Raw genomic sequence first — 14,587 nt, 5'->3', positions numbered from 1 at the left:
CATCCAAAATGGCTTTTAAAGATTTCAATCTTGCATGTGAGAATATTGGCAACTGAGGTTGGCTTGCTCACTCTGTATTGTCAGCTTGATAGAAATGTGGTTCTGCCATTTTGACAGGAAAATCTTTTCTGATGGAGAAGAGGTTGCAATCGAAACATTGCTGAGGTACACTTTAACAATGAAAAACTTTGGTAAAAGCATTTGTGACACACATCCAGAATAAAGTGCTAAACACTCAGATAGATATTTCTCAATAAACCAACCTGCATGTACTGTGGAATTGGTGAAAGGAAAGGACATGCTAAGCAGAATTATACTGTGTGGCATCTATTGATAGTTATTCTACTCCTATTACATGGTGGCTTTGTGGTTTTTTTGTTTTGTTTCTACCATGATTGACAGAAAATTTGTCAATCTGCTCCTGGATCACCAAGAGTTGATTGTGCTTGACTTCCTTAATTAGTTCCACTCTTAACTGACGAGGGGTGGGAGAGTAAGTGCTAAGTAACCCGTCATAAGGGGAAAATTCAAACCAACTGGTAATGTGTCAGACAGTTTTGGAATAGTCTCAGAAGGTGACAAGTAAATAAAATCTATGAGGAAAAGTTGAAGGAACTAACATACCTCTCAGCCTTAAAAAGAGAAAGTGACAGGCTAATATAGTGACTGTTTCTGGAACAGTAAACTAGATCATCGACACACTCCAAAAACACCTTCTGTGCTCAGTGGACAGTGGTGCCCTGGAAAAAGCAATAGCCTCAGCTTAGAAGGAGGCTCTGGTGACACCCCTGCCAAAGAGGGACTTTGGCAGTTTCCCTGTCTATCTCAGTTTCCAACTCTGTCAAATTAAAAACTTGGATCACTTTGGGGTTCCCAGCTAAGCGTTCCTTTAAGGTTTTCTAAAAGAAAAATGAGTATTTCAAACCACACAAAGGATATAGTACTTTTAAAGTATTACATAACAAGTGCATTTACTTAGTGATCAGAATCATTCAAACATGAAGCTCATCAGGAAAAAGAGGTACTTGGCAGTAACAGTTTGGGAACTATACTGTAAGACACCATAGAGTAGAGACCCTGCTGGCTTTGTTTTAAAGATCTCTGCTGGGATCCCTGGGTGGCGCAGCAGTTTGGCGCCTGCCTTTGGCCCAGGGCGCGATCCTGGAGATCCGGGATCGAGTCCCACGTCGGGCTCCCGGTGCATGGAGCCTGCTTCTCCCTCTGCCTGTGTCTCTGCCTCTCTCTCTCACTGTGTGCCTATCATAAGTAAATAAAAATTAAAAAAATATATAAAGATCTCTGCTGCCAGCACAGCACCTCCTTAAGTGCTCATTAAGTTTCCATCAAATGCAGATGCAGAGAGACCACCAATAACCTCCCGTGTACTCATCACTCAGTATCAAAAATGATTCTTCTAGCTTTTCTGTGCTTCTACCCAAGTGACGTCTAAACCTCTTCACAGATTATTTGATGCAAGTTCCAGATACCATATAATTTTACCCACAAACATTTCAATGCGTCACTCTGAAAAGTAAGTATTTTGTAAATACGGTATCATCATGCCTAAAATAAATATCATCTAATATCAATTCAGTACTCAAATTTCCCTGATTGTGTCCTAGATATTTTTTAAAGGTTTATTTAAGCTCTAAAGATTGCAAACTGGGTGAAATGTATATTAAGTTTTGTTTAAGGGACACCTGGGTGGCTCAGCAGTTGAGTATCTGCCTTTGGCTCAGGGCGTGATCCTGGGATCTTGGATTGAGTCCCATATTGGGCTCCCTATGGGGAGCCTGCTTCTCCCTCTACCTATGTTTCTGCCTCTGGCTCTCTCTCTCTCTCATGAATAAATAAATAAATCTTTTTTAAAAAGTTTTGTTTAATCTAGAGTCACCCTACGTGAAACCCCCCACACATATATTCTTTGTGATTTACTTGTTGAAGGGACCAGATCCCTTGCCCTAGACTTTCCCAAATTCTGGATATTGCTGGTTGCTTTGTATAATTTTTTAAGGATTTTTTTTATTTATTCACAAGATGCAGAGACAGAGAGAGAGAGGCAGAGACACAGGCAGAGGGAGAAGCAGGCTCCATGCAGGGAGCCCGACGTGGGACTCGATCCCAGGTCTCTGGGATCACACCCTGGGCTGAAGGCAGTGCTAAGCCGCTGAGCCACCTGGGCTGCCCCTTGCCTTGTATATTTTATTATTTACCTTGTATTTCCTATAAACTGGTAGTTAGATCAAAAAACTTAATCTAGGGGCACCTGGGTGGCTCAGTTGCAAAATGTTGATATGCTAATTCATGTCTTAGCTTCATTTCTTCTTCATTTACTTCTTTTTTTTTTTTTTAAGATTTATTTATTTATTCATTCAGAGAGAGCGAAGAGAGAGGCAGAGACACAGGCAGAGGGAGAAGCAGGCTCCATGCAGGGAGCCCGATGTGGGACTCGATCCCGGGTCTCCAGGATCACACCCCGGGCTGCAGGCGGCGCTAAACCGCTGTGGCACCAGGGCTGCCCTTCATTTACTTCTATAAAGAAAAACTTTATATTTATATCTGGCATATTTCTATACAGAAAAACTTCTCCTAATCAACTATTTTGTTATTCTGGCACACCGCTGGAGTAAGAACAACAGAATAAATGCTATTTCTTTCCCTTTGTTTACTAGTTTCAAAATAATAGGCTGATTCCCTAGCATCTTTCAAGAGATGATAAATGAGAGGGTCTTTTTTTAAGCATTACTATGAACTCATGGGTTTAAACATATTTGAGGAGTTTGAGTTTGATGCAATTATAATCCTTATTGATTATCCCATCATTGACCAGTGGCGTCGTGGGAGCCTCCAATCTGCTCCTGAGTCCTGCAGACCAGCTCTGGTGGTGGTTGGTAGGTTCTTAGTTTCTGTAGACTCAACTTTAGAGATAATCTCTAATGTCCTCCTTACCACTGCCCTTGGACCAGGGAAATAGGAGCCCTTGTCCTTGGCCATATATATTAGATACATTGAGACAAAGTATTTTTTCCTCTTTTCAGGTCTCATAGGAAAGTTTTCTGAAATGTAGGTGACTGATTGAATCAGGGAGGGGAGGGGTCATGTGTGGGCCCAACTGGTCCCCTCAGGCCAGAGGATGAGGGCGAGGCTGCCAATGATTTGGCTAGGAGGGATGAAGAGGAAGAATGGGAGACAAAATCATAGCCTCTGCCCAGGGAAATCAAAGAAAGCATGCCTACCTCAATTTAAAGTTGGCCCCTCAAATCAACCCAAATGGGTGTCTACTGAACTCATTCCTCTGTAACTACCTTCCTGCACATTCCCCTTTCCCCACTCCCTGTTCCTTGGCTGGGTTGCCATAGATTTGGGAGGCGCTTAGAACTGCCTGGCACTTTTGAATTGGAAAAGTAAGATGTGGAAGAGGGTATCTGCCTGCCCTAACTTTAATCAGTCTGTATCCTGGGATTGGATGCATCCAGCCATCCCCCAGGCTCCTGGGGCCAGCTTCCGTCCTCCCCAGCATGTCCATGAGAACTATGACTCAGGTGTCCATATGGCAGGAACAACCCAGGGAGAACCTTGTTCCTTTAGTTTCCATATCTCAAAGAAGTGGAGTTGGCTATGGGGAGAGGGAAAAGCTTGATTGGAGCACAGGATGGAAGTGGGCATAGCTTAATTTATAGCTTTTACACTTTTAGGCATATGGTACATGGGGCAATATTTGCATTTTTACAAATGTTAGGCAGCACTGGTCCTTCTGGCTTGGACATTCCAAGTCAGTGTTTGGATGCTCTAAGGAAGGAGCTCTACACTCTATAGTCCAGTCTAGTCCCTTAACCCAGTTCTTCCTCTTCTGTTCCAAGGCATCATGAAAGCAGTCTGTCTTTGGCATTATTGAATTCTGAGCATGCTTAGAAATTGGATTGGGGCTGCTGCTTTTTGTTTAAAGTTGGTGGAAACCTGCAGTTTTGGAAGAGCATAGTGGCAGCAGCCTGAGGCATATTTTGGGCTCACCATAGTTCTGCCTTGTTTCAGAAGGGTTCTGATAACCAAGGGGGACTTCCTCAATGGTCACATCTGCATGACTCTGCCCCTTGGCCATAGCTCATTACTCTTGGTGCAGACACCTCAAGCAAACTCTCTCATCTGAGAACTTTAGATGGAGAGATGCAGAGGCCAAGCATTTCTGAAGCAGTCACATCAATGGCATGAGGTCTATGGCTGCTGGCTACTGAGCTGCCTGGAGTTGTCCTAATATCTTCCTTGACTCTATTTTTTTTGTTCATCTCTTCCTCCAGATAGGTGACACACTCAACAGCCTTCAAAAAGATTATTTTTTATTAGTATGAGCTAATCTAAGTCAGTTTCTATTGCCTGCATGCACACATACATGTGCACAAAACTATTAATTAAAACCATTGTTTAAAAAAAAAAAAAAAACCATTGTTAGGGGACACCTGGGTGGCTCAATGGTTAAGTATCTGACTTTGGCCCAGGGCGTGATCCCAGAGACTTGGGACCAAGTCCCACATCGGGCTTCCTGCATGGAGCCTGCTTCTCTCTCTGCCTATGTCTCTGCCTCTCACTCTACATGTCTCTCATGAATAAATAAATAAAATCTTTAATAATAAATAAATAAAACCATTGTTATAAGGAGCACTGGAGGGGAGGGGACACCTGGATGGTTCAGGCAGCTAGCTAAGTGCCTGCCTTTGGCTCAGGTCATGATTCCAGAGTCCTGGGATCGAGCCTTGCATCAGGCGTCCTGCTCAGCAAGGAGTCTGCTTCTTTCTTTCTCCTCTCTTCCTCTGCCCCTCCCCACTGCTTGTTCTCTCTTTCTCAAATAACTAAAAAAATCTTTAAAAAAAAAAAAAAAGGAGTGGGATGTTGGGTGGCTCAGTGGTTGAGTATCTGCTTTTGGCTCAGGTCGTGACCTCAGGTTCCTGGGATTGAGTCCCGCATCGAACTCCCTGCATGGAGCCTGCTTCTCCCTCTGCCTGTGTCTCTGCCTCTCTCTCTGTGCCTCTTGTGAATAGATAAATAAAATCTTTAAAAAAAAAAAAAAAAAGGAGCACTAAGGAGCCAAAGCACCCAGATTCATTCCTTTACCTCTGACACTTACATCCTATCATCATATCTTTATTTTTTTTTAAGATTTTATTTATTTATTCATAGAGACACAGAGAGACAGAGGCAGAGGCACAGGCAGAGGGAGAAGCAGGCTCCATGCTGAGAGCCTGACAGTGGGACTCGATCCAAGGTCCCCAGGATCACACCCCGGGCTGCAGGCGGCGCTAAACCGCTGCACCACCGGGGCTGCCCTCATCATATCTTTAAATGCCAGACTTATTATCCTCTCTTATAATCAGAGCTGAAGCAATAAGGTGAAATAGAAATAATAATGATAAAAAAATGATGATAGCACTAATACCTATATTTTTTTAGCACTTTTTTTAAAGATTTATTTATTTATTTATTCATGACAGAGAGAGAGAGAGAGGCAGAGACACAGGCAGAGAGAGAAGCAGGCTCCATGCAGGGAGCCCGACGTGGAACTCGATCCAGGGTCTCCAGGATCACACCCTGGGCCGAAGGCGGCGCTAAACCGCTGGGCCACCGGGGCTGCCCTTTAGCACTTTTTATATCAGGAACTGTTAGGTGCTTTACATAAATTATTTTATGAATCTAATCCTCAAAAAACAATATTGGGTTCATTAAAATGCTTTTGACTCTGCATAAGAGAAACCCCAAGCACAAAATAGCTTAAATATGAGAAAATTAGTTATTTTATTGTAACAAGAAATCCCTAGCAAGGGCAGCTTCAGGCTTGGTTAACTTAGAGGCCCAATGTTATCAGGGACCCAGGTTCTTCTCATCTTTTTGCTTGGTTGGCTCTGGTCTCCAGGCTAGTACTCTTCATGATTGCAAAATAGCTGCTGAATTTCCAGGAGTCCCATGGTACATGACAAGATTCAACAGAGGGATGGTCTCTTTCTTGTATCTCTTTTTTAAGTAAGAGAAAGCTTTCCAAGAAGCTTCCCCTGGATGAACCCTCCCATCAGAACTGGGACATACACACATGCCTAATCTAACCATTGACCAGGAATAAGATTACTGCCATGGGCCTACACTAGGCCCATGGTGTGATTCACCCCATTCACCCCAGGGGAAGAGGTGAAACATTCTGGAAAAAAAGAAAGAGACCTTTCCCAGCAAAGAAGGGAGGAAACTGCTAGTTAACCAACGGTGTCTGCTACAAACTTGGTGAGATGTATAGGAAAGGGAAACAACTAGTTAAGGGCAAATGGAATCTGAACCTAGAACTGTCTCTCAAACTGAGTTTCTTAACCTATGCTCTGGGAAGCAGTTAGTCCTCACTAGGTTCTGGGCTTTTTGTTTTGTTTTTTGTTTTTCAGTCCTCACTAGATTCTTTGGCCTTTGAAGAACTCAAGTCACTAAGGCTATCCTGGCTGTTAACCTGAGAACAACTGGTATGGGAACTCCCAGCAAGTCAGATTCAAGGGACCAAGCAACAGAGCAAATTTATCCAGCTAGTCCAACACCTCATTTAGTCCCTTCTCCAATTGCTTGCTCAATTCTCTTCAGCCATGGTGGAGAAGGAATATAGAACAACAGCAGGCTCCAGTCCAAGATTTCTGGCTTTCTGAGTGAGTATCATAAATGAGTCCATTCCAACACTGACTTATCTTGTTCCTTAGAAAGAGCCCATGTAAGCTTTTGGTTGACAGCCTGACAGATCTCTGTCTTTCCAACCCTCAAAGCCTGTGAAAGATTCAGCTCTATTCCTAGGACTTCAGGCTTTTTGATCTCTTGCCCCACACAGCTTCAAAATTTAGCAAATATCTTGAGGGAGATACCCATCTTGTGTTTGATGCAACCCTCCTCCTTCTAACAGGACTTTGTTTCTTACATACTGCTGGCCTGGAAACTTTCCTTCACTAGTAGATACTTCTAGCCCAGTGTCACCTGCTCCATCTCAGAATTCAGCAAGTGTACCCAGGAGGAAAACTGCCTGTGTGCTTAGAACTACTCTAGATTCCAGTGTTAGGCTGCTCCAGATCACATTGACCAACAAAAGCTCTGCCAGTTTCATTTTGTCCCAGTAAAGGCCTTACTTCTGGGCCAACCTCTATCCTTGGCCTGCCCCAGAGAAGCAAATGGTCACAGATTATCACCTCATTCAGAAAAGGCTCTTTTCTCTCCAGAATTTTATTTTACATTTAAAGATTTTATTCACTTATTTGACATACAGAGTGGGAGAGAGCACAAGCAAGGGGAGCAGCTCCCATTGAGCAGGATGCCTGATATGGGGCAAGATCTCAGGATCCTGGGATCATGAACTGAGCCAAAGGCAGATGCTTAACCAAAGGCAGTTAACTGAATGAGCCACCCAGGCATCCCTCTCTCTAGAATTTAATTAACCAGTCTTTCTTGCTGCTTCAATTCTCCAATGTCTTTTAAAATATGATTTTTATAACTTACCCAGTTTTTTTCTAGTTGTTTCAGCAGGAACATCAGATTGTTGCTACCCATGCTACATCCTATCCAGAGAGGAAGTCCTATGAAATTATTTCAAGATTTAGCCATGCATAGTCATACAGATATATGTGGGTGAATCAATCCAGATCATGGCACGGCTCCTCTCTGGCATTTCTACTACGGTGAGGACAAGTGGCCCAAGTAGACCAACCAAAGTTCTTCTGCACTAGAACTGGGAGCCAGAGCCTTTTTATTTTTGCAGTGGGTGGGAGGTAGGATAAAGCTGTGAGAATAAGTCTGGAAGTTTCCATTGGCTCAGTCTCATGCTCAGGGAAGAAGCCAGTTTCTAGCAGGAGGAAGTGAAGCACTCATGCAGAAAGGAGAAGCACAGGAGCTTCTCAGACGATGCTGGAGTCCTTGATTCTACTCATTCATGTTTGCTGTGGTTTGCTTACCAGAGCCACAGATCTCTTTTTTTGCCAAAGCTAGTTCCAGTCTCTTGAGAGGTTGAGTTAGCTTTGTGTTTTTTTGCCCTTGAGTTTACAAAACATTCTAGGTCCATATGATATGTTATCCTTTCCTTCTTAAGCAAGGCGAAGGTGGCTTATGTTACCTGTAACTCAGAGTCTTAAATAAGACTGCTTCTTTAATGATGGGCAGGTGTAGAAGGGCCTGGTGAAAGCTGTCTCCCTTATTGCACAGTAGGAAGAGATGGGGGATGATTGCTGACTAGTGCTGAGATCTCAACTTTGAATCATGAATCCTTACCCCAAAAAGAGATGGATGCTTCTGAATTCTGGATACCCAGCCTACCATGGGAAGAACTTCAGACTTGCCTAAGAAGTTATCCAAATCTGTCTGCCAAAGCCATGATGTTTTATGTTAACCAAATTGGGAAACTGCTTCCTACCCTCAACACTCAAAGATGGGAAGGAACGGAAATAGAAGATTCCTGGGTTTGTACATTTTACCTACTCCTGGGGCTCCTGACTTGCAGATGAGCCTGAGGTTTACACCAGAGGGTAAACAAGATAGCTATTTGGACATCACACACCACTTTGCCAGTTTCCGTTCTCTTGAATTATTTACCATCTAATTGCCTGCGTTGAAACAGAATCTGGAAACACAGAGTCAGAGATGTAGCCTTCTTTGTGAGTTAGAGAAGGAAAACTAGAGTCCAGAGAAGTACCCAGAGCAAGAAAACTTCATGGCTTTCTGAAGTTCTCTTGCTTTGGGAGGGTTGTGAGCACAGGTCAGGGGAAACCAGAGCATCAGCAGACAGCCACAGGCAAGGGTTGCCCTAGAACTAACTAGTTCAGTCTCTCCTTTGGGCCACCATCCCTGGGTGCCAGTCTGGACTTATCCACTGAGCCTTGATTTCTTGTCTGTAAAAGACAGTTTACAAAGGTGGATGGCATAGAAAAATAAACCTCTATTTAGATTGAAAAGATTGTTATGACAAACCTTATTTTTGCCATCATACCAATAATTTCCCATAGGAATAAATACCAGTAGCTGTGAAAAAAGGAAAAATATTCTAAAAATAATTCAGTCAGTAATGTAGAAACTTTGGAAAGTTTAGAAAAGAATAATGACAAAACTCACTAGTAGTCTCACTGGTAAGAATGGCTCTTTATATTTTGACATATTTTAATCCAGTCTTTTTTTTTTCTAACCAAATATCGATAATTGAGAAATATTAATTATACAATAAAAAAATTATACGATTTTATAGCCTAGCTTTTTTCTATTCAGCTTTTTGTAGTGAGCCTCTCCCCCACATCAATAAATACTCTTTCAAAACAAGATTTTTGGGGATCCCTGGGTGGCTCAGCAGTTTAGCGCCTGCCTTCAGCCCAGGGCGTGATCCTGGAGACCAGGGATCGAGTCCCTCATTGGGCTCCCTGCATGGAGCTTCTCCCTCTGCCTATGTCTCTGCCTCTCTCTCTCTCTCTCTCTCTCTTTCTCTCTGTGTGTCTCTCATGAATAAATAAATAAAATCTTTAAAAATAAATAAATAAAAACAAGATTTTTAGGAGCATTTGGGTGGCTTGAGCCTACTTAAAAACAACAACAAGAAGAACAAGATTTTTAATGGCTAATTATTTTCAAATAGTTCACTGTAAAGAGATCCAAGATTAAAATATTATTAACTAGGATTCAATGGATTCAGTTTGATTTCACATTGAAATCTAATTGGGGGGATCCCTGGGTGGCGCAGCGGTTTGGCGCCTGCCTTTGGCTCAGGGCGCGATCCTGGAGACCCAGGATTGAATCCCACGTTGGGCTCACGGTGCATGGAGCCTGCTTCTCCCTCTGCCTGTGTCTCTGCCTGTGTCTCTGCCTCTCTCTCTCTCTCTCTCTCTGTGACTATCATAAATAAAAAAAAAAAAAAAAAAAAAGAAATCTAATTGGGGTATTGCAAAGGATATTGATAACAATATGGAGTCACAGACTGGATAGAGAAGATCAGGAGCAGATGTGGAAATGATTTTTCGCCACTAGGACAACTGCAGGTTGCACAGTGGTCCATGAACAGGAAGTGAGAGAGAGGACACGGTGGATGGATGGTCAGGTCGAGAGGTAGATGTGAGCAACCAGGTGAGCATGCGTGAGTGGGGAGCGGTTCCTAGAAAGCCCATGACCCTAATCATTGGATTTATTAACGGCTATTATGCTATTCCTTATGCTGTTATGGGCTAAAATCTATAGTCCAAGTCTATATATAGACCTTTATGTTCATGTTTCCTTCCAGTCTTTTTCCTAAGCATAATTGTTTTGTTTTGCTTTTTTACATAGGTGGAATCTATAGTCTGAATATTTATGTTACCTGCTGGGGTTTTTTCAACCTTACAACCTCAGTCTTCAAGTTTGACTTACGTAAACTTAGGATAGAGGGAAAGGACCTGTGTATCAATAGGAAAAGACAACTTATCCTTTTACTAGTTGGAGTCTTGGTTACACTAATTTCCACTCAGATCAACATGATTTTGAAATTTGCAAGAAATATGGTCCACTTACAAATAATTTTCAGGAGGAGATAGACATGTACACACTGTGGAGAAGGCTGATGCCTCCTTTTCCTTATAGGCAACTAAGCAGAGAGAAAAAAGGTAAGTAGAGGCATGTCAGGGAAAGTCAGAGAAGCATCCACACCTGCTCATCATATCAAGTGTCTAGAGATTCTTTAAATAATTCAGGTGCAGCCGGCTCCCTCCAGGGGCAGGTGCTGAGGAGAGTTTCCAGACAAGCATCTCCTCTTGCAAACTGGAGCAGACCTGGGATCTGATTACTTGAAAAGGGGTCCAGTTAGTAGCTACAGCAACCTCTTTCTTCAGCCTTACAACTTACCTTGGTTTAAGGTACAAGAAGCTTCTAGGGAAATATTACTGCTACAGCCCACTGTGGTGGGGAAGAACTCTGAAGCCCGACTGTCTATGTTCTAAAATAGGTTCTACTACTTCCTAACTGTGTGACCTTGGGCAATATACTCAACCTCTCTTATCCTAGGGATAATAATTCTTTCATTGAGATTGCTGTGGCATCACATGTAAGGCTCCTACTACGGTGCCTGATACATAATAGATATCTCCTCAGAGTGTCCCCAACCACATTTCCGAGGAAGAGATGTTTGTACTTTGAATAAAAGAGCAATGTCCAGAAATAAGAAAAATATATTTCTTAGAACAAAATAAATTTAACAACTAACAGTTATTGAAGGCTTACCAAAGGGTGGACATTGTGAGTGCTTTACATATAATCTCAGAAAATCCATTTATGAGTAAGTATTATCAAAGTTCTGAGAAGTTAAGACACTTACCCCAGGGCAAACAGCCAGAAGATGGCAGAATCAAGGTCCAAACCTGTTCTGTCTTTAAAAAAAAAAAAAAAAAAAAAAAAAAGCCTGCATTCTTATCCTCTCGGTAAATTGGTTTCTCAAAGTTATTGCACTTAGTCTCCAGGTGAGCATCTGAGGATGGCCTTGTGGTATAAGGCAGACCTTCTTAGGTCCACGAGGCCAGACTGCCCTCTAGTGTTAGAGGAATCTTCAAACCAGATGGAATAATGAGTATTTTACTTTTGAGGTGGCAGTGAACCCTCCTCTCCTCCATCCTGGAGTGTGTCTGTAGTACCTATTATTGGCCAAAGGGTTCTCCTAGCAAAAGGGGGCAAAAAGGGCAGCCCGGGTGGCGCAGCGGTTTAGCTCCACCTTTAGCTCAGGGTGTGATCCTGGAGACCCAGGATCAAGTTCCACGTCGGGCTCCCTGCATGGAGCCTGCTTCTCCCTCTGCCTGTGTCTCTGCCTCTCTCTCTCTCTCTGTCTATCTCTGTCCCTCATGAATAAATACATTTAAAAAAAGGGGGGGGGGCAAAAAGGTGGTAAGACTGGGAGCTACAGAAAACTATCTTGGGGAAGAGCAGCAATTCTCAGGTTAAGCTTTGAACCACTGGGTAGAGAGGGAGTGTCTCCTAGTCTCAGCACATGGTACAGAATAAGTGTTCAGTGAGTACTGAACAAAGTTTTAAATCTCATTCTCACGAAAGAGGGAGTCTTGACAGTAAGAGCAGTTATAAAGTTATTTGTTGATTTTTGCCAGAAGCACTAGCAGAAAAGACACTATAACGTGTAACACACCTTCCACTCCAATGGACTCCAAGGGCATGTTCATGGTCATGATCAGGTGAGAATGATGACACTCCTCAGTTATTTAGAAATTAGTTGGGGTCAGCAAAGATGTGTGATCATTTTAGGCTGCCACCCTCACACCAAGTCCCTAATGGGTGCCCCCCTCCCCCAGTCCAGCATCTCCTGCCATATCCATAACTCTGCCAAAGTGGTTTGTTTCACCGGGTGGCCAGCAAGCACCTGTAGGCGTTTCTCCTAGCTGGGCTGCTGGGGAATATAAAGACAGGTATACCAGGAGGGGCCCTATTGCTAATTGTGGCGAATACTGATGGAGCTGCTTCTCTGAACTGGGTATTCAGTCCATTACTTGAATCTCTCCTGACAGGTAGGTGTTAGTCTTCTACTTTTTCCAAATAAGGAAACTGAGGTCCATTTTGGTAAAAATAACTCTGTTAAGTTCACACAATTTATAGATGGCAATGCAGGTCAGTATTACACACCCCAATGCAAACTCATTTCAATATGTCCCTGGCTAATTTTTTGGAATAACTGTTACTGTTGCCTTTTTCTAAGATTCAAGAATCTTCAAGAGAATTAGCCCCATGGAGCCATCCCTTTACAAACAGATGGCTTTTTTTTTTTTTTTTTTTAACACTTTGGTGGTCTAGCTTTCTCTGGGCTAATTTCCTGTGGATGCTCAGTCTGTACCCTCTGCCTAGGGCAAGTCTAAACTCCCACCCTCCTCCCCAGAAGTGCCAAGGAATTCATCTTTTCTCCATCTCCTACAGAGCAATTCGGCTTTTCCACATCCTACCATAAAACTTGATTTACAAAACCCGACAATGAGCTCAAGAGAACAAAGGAGGCTTCTGGTAAAAGCTACTCTTTAGAAGAGATTTAGGATAATTGTGGCAAACGGTGCTAGCAGCTTACACAATGTTTATCCTTTTTCCTTCCTTATGAAGAGGATCCTGATTTTTCTTCAGGTAGGACTGTGCCCAACTGTAAAACTGTATTTCTCAACCTCCCTTGCAGCTAGAGTTGTCCACATGGCTGCACAAAACAGTTCCTCCCTGTTGTTTAGATGAATGGATCCCCTCCAGCTCCCTGAGTCAGAATAATTTTCTTCCCTTACCCAATTTCTCTTCTCCTTTCTCCTTAGAGGTATAGACTCCTTCTTAGAGGTATAATATGCCCAGATTAAAAAAAAGTCACATTCCCCAGATCCCTTGCAGAAGTGGGGGGTGGGGGGCAGCCCTGGTGGCGCAGCGGTTTAGCGCTGCCTGCAGCCCAGGGTGTGATCCTGGAGACCCAGGATTGAGTTGCACATCAGGCTCCCTGAGTAGAGCCTGCTTCTCCCTCCGCCTGTGTCTCTGCCTCTCTCTCTCTCTCTGTGTCTCTCTCATGAATAAATAAATAAAATCTTAAAAAAAAAAAAAAAAGAAGTGAGGAGGGGGTGTCATGAGCCAGTTCTGGATGAGCAATTGGATGGGCCTTCCTAGAAAGTCATTTGGATGAGGCAGCTGGTATGTATTCCTTTGCCCATGGTTCCTCTCCTACCTGCTGTCTGGAATATGGTCCTGATGGTAGGGATATCACTATCACGTGGATGGAAGAGCAGAAACCGAAAGGAGCCCGAGTGCCTGATGACATCCCACAGCCTTGGCCTCAACCCTGGGATGTCTACCTCCAGACCTCTGCTTCTTACATGAGGCAAAAATGAACTTTTATTGTGCTCAAGCTCTAGTTGTTTGGATTTCCTGTGACAACGTAACTCAATTTCTACATTTACTACAGTGATTCAGGCCAGTTTATTAAGATTGGAGCTTAGGACTTCCATCTGATGGTACTTTTACTTGACGCCCTCCCATCCCAAATACACAATGTGGACAGCTTTGCTGCTGGCAGACATCTAGAATTGCGGTTCTCAAAGTGTGGTTCTTGGATTGGTGGCAGCAGCAGCAGCTGGAAATTTATTAGAAATGCAAATTCTTAGCCCTATCCCCAATCTACGGAACCAGCAATCTATTCTAATAACCATGCAGGTGATTCCGAGATTCTCAAGTTTGAAAACACCACTGATTTATAGAGCTTTGCAGAGAAAGAAAGCCAAGCCCCGATCAAATCATGTCTGAACTACATGTCTGGAGTTCCTCAGTTATGTAACCCAATAAATACCCTTTCTTTTGTTAAACTAGTTTGAGCTGATCATTGGATGTCCCGCCCTGTTACTTGTACTTTCCTGAAAACACCCCCACAGTTAATGCCTCATGGTCACTATCTGTACAGGGCACAAGATACTACCCAGAAATATTCTATGTACATTTGAGAAGCAGAAGTGAGTAGTAATCACATCAACGACAACTGCTCTGAGTCAAAAAAGAGACTTGATTAGATGTAAAGCCTTAGCCAGGCAAGACTGCCAGGGGACTCATCTAAATATGCAAAATCTTTGTGTTTGCT

General features: G+C 43.0%; 1 long non-coding RNA gene across 2 annotated transcripts; it reads left to right on the top strand.

The window, feature by feature from the left end:
* Positions 1-1,358: 1,358 nt before the first annotated feature.
* LOC140620589 (uncharacterized) lies at positions 1,359-14,302 on the top strand. 2 transcript variants are annotated; one of them, XR_012020335.1, is made up of 4 exons: positions 1,359-1,531; positions 6,414-6,665; positions 12,913-13,110; positions 14,170-14,302. It is a non-coding gene; the product is annotated as an uncharacterized lncRNA (long non-coding RNA). The 2 variants fall into 2 exon arrangements; XR_012020336.1 differs by having other exon boundaries at positions 13,715-14,268.
* The last annotated feature ends 285 nt before the right edge of the window (positions 14,303-14,587 follow it).

The sequence above is a fragment of the Canis lupus genome, chromosome 29 (assembly GCF_048164855.1).
Source record: "Canis lupus baileyi chromosome 29, mCanLup2.hap1, whole genome shotgun sequence".
Classification (NCBI taxonomy): domain Eukaryota; kingdom Metazoa; phylum Chordata; class Mammalia; order Carnivora; family Canidae; genus Canis; species Canis lupus.
Note: the sequence above shows the minus strand (reverse complement) of the source record. Positions and strands in the feature narration are given on the sequence as shown.